Raw genomic sequence first — 2,611 nt, 5'->3', positions numbered from 1 at the left:
GTGAGCTGAAATGGACTGGTATTGGCCATTTTGAATCTGACAACCACATGGTTTACTATGCAGGGAATGACAAATTGAAGAGGAATGGTGTTGCGTTCATTGTCAAAAAGAACATATCCCGATCAGTCATGAGGTACAATGCTATAAATGATAGGATAATTAATTCATACCTATCGATAATTACACTGAATGTCAATGGATTAAATACACCAGTGAAGTGGCAGAATGGATAAGAAAACAAGATGCTTCAATATGCTGCCTGCAAGAGACACACCTTACACACAAAGACAAAAACATACTAAAAGTTAAAGGATGGGAAAAAATATACCAAGCTAATTGCAATAAAAAACAGCAAGAGTGGCAATAATAATCTCTGATAAAATAAACTTTAAGGCAAAAACTAGCATAAAAGATAAAGGACACAATCTCATGATTAAAGGGTCAATTGAGAAAGATGACATAACCATAATAAATATTTATGCTCCCAATGAAAGAGCACCAAGATATAAAAAGCAAACCCTACTAGAATTGAAGAAAGAGATAGACAAATCTACAATTATATTGGGAGATTTTAATACACCACTTTCAAAGAAGGATAGAACAATCAGAAAGAAACACGACAAAGATACAGAGGAACTAAACACAATCAACCAATTTGAACTCATGGATGTGTACAGAGCATTCAACCCAACAACAGCACAATACACATTCTTTTCCAGTGCATATAGAACATTCTACAGAATTGACAATGTGTTAGGCTACAAAACAAGTTTCCATAAATTTACAAACATCAAAATACTACAAAGTGTCTTCTCAGACCAAAATGCTATCAAATTAGAAAGCAACAATAGGAAGACCATGGAAATAAAGTTGAATACATGGAAAGTGAATAAAATGCTACTGAAAAGTGACTAGGTAGTAGAAGAAATTAAATGTGCACTCACAAAGTTCTTAGAAACTGAAAACACAATGTACCCGAATCTTTGGGGCATAGCGAAAGCAGTGCTGAGAGGACAATTTACTGCAATGAATGCACACATCCAAACAGAAAAAATTAACACATTAACACAGCATTTCCCAAAATTAGGAACAGACCAACAGAGCGAACCTACAGTCACCAAAAGAAAATAAATAAATAAGATGAGAGCAGAAATAAATGAAATAGAAACAGAAAAACTATAGAAAGAATCAACAGGATAAGAAGCTGGTTCTTTGAAAGGATTAATAAACTTGACAAACCATTGGGAAACCTAACAGAAGAAAAGAGGGAAAAGACAAAAATAACACACATTAGAAACCACATGGGCAATGTCACAATGGAAACAAAGGAAATAAAAAGGATATTAACTGAATACTATGAGGAGTTGTACTCCAACAAATTTGAAAACTTAGAAGAGATGGATACATTTTTAGAAAAACACAACTTACCTAAATGTACACAGAGTGAAGTAGAAAACTTGAACACATCAATAATAAAAGAAGAAATTGATAAGGTAATAAAAAAACTCTCAGGTCCAGATGGCTTCACTGTGAGTTTAACCAAACATTCAGGGAAACGCTGTCCCCAGTTCTACTCAAATTATTCCAGAAGATAGAGGAGGATGGAAAACTTCCTAATACATTTTATGAAGCAAGCATAACCCTCATAACAAAACCAGGGAAGGACATTACTAAGAAAGAAAATTATAGACCAATATCCCTCATGAACATAGATGAAAAAACTCTCAACAAAATCCAACAGAATCCAGCACCTCATCCAAAAACTAATACATCATGATCAAGTGGGATTCACATCAGGGATGCAAGGATGGTTCAAAATTAGAAAAACAATCAATGTAATTTGCCATATAAGTAAGAAAAAGGAAAAGAACCACATGATCCTGTCAATTGATGCAGAAAAGGCATTTGACAAAATCCAACATCCATTCCTGAAAAAAAACCTCAATAAAGTAGGCATTGAAGAGAAACTCCTCAACATAATTAAGAGCATATATACAAAATCAAAAGTGAACATTACTCTCAATGGAGAAAAACTGAAAGCTTTCCCTCTGTGAACTGGAATGAGACAAGGATGCCCGTTGTCACCACTTCTATTCAATATTGTGTTGGAAGTCTTAGCCAGAGCTATATAGCAAGATAAGGAAATTAAAGGCATCCAAATTGGCAAAGAGGAAGTAAAACTCTCTCTATTTATAGATGATGTAATTCTATACATAAAAAAAAAACCCAAAACTCAGTAAAAAAGCTACTAGACCTCATTGGAAAATTCAGCAAAGTAGCAGGGTATAACATACAGAAATCAGTTGGAGTCCTCTATACTAATAATGGAAGCACTGAAAAAGACATTAGGAAAGGAATATCATTTATAATAGCTGTCCAAAGGATGAAATATCTAGGAATAAATGTAACCACAGAAACAAAGGACAAATAAAAGAAAACTACACAACACTACTACAAGAAAGGAAAAGAGACTTACAAAATAGGAAAGTTCATCTGAAACCTGTCCAGCCACCATGGGTGACCCTGCTGGTATTTAGAATCCATGCTCCTGGATAGGATCTTAACATTGTGAAAATGTCAATACTGCCCAAAGCAATTGACAATTCAAATG

This window comes from Chrysochloris asiatica, unplaced genomic scaffold (genome assembly GCF_000296735.1).
Source record: "Chrysochloris asiatica unplaced genomic scaffold, ChrAsi1.0 scaffold00389, whole genome shotgun sequence".
In the NCBI taxonomy this organism is placed as follows: Eukaryota; Metazoa; Chordata; class Mammalia; order Afrosoricida; family Chrysochloridae; genus Chrysochloris; species Chrysochloris asiatica.
This window is presented reverse-complemented; position numbering follows the sequence as displayed.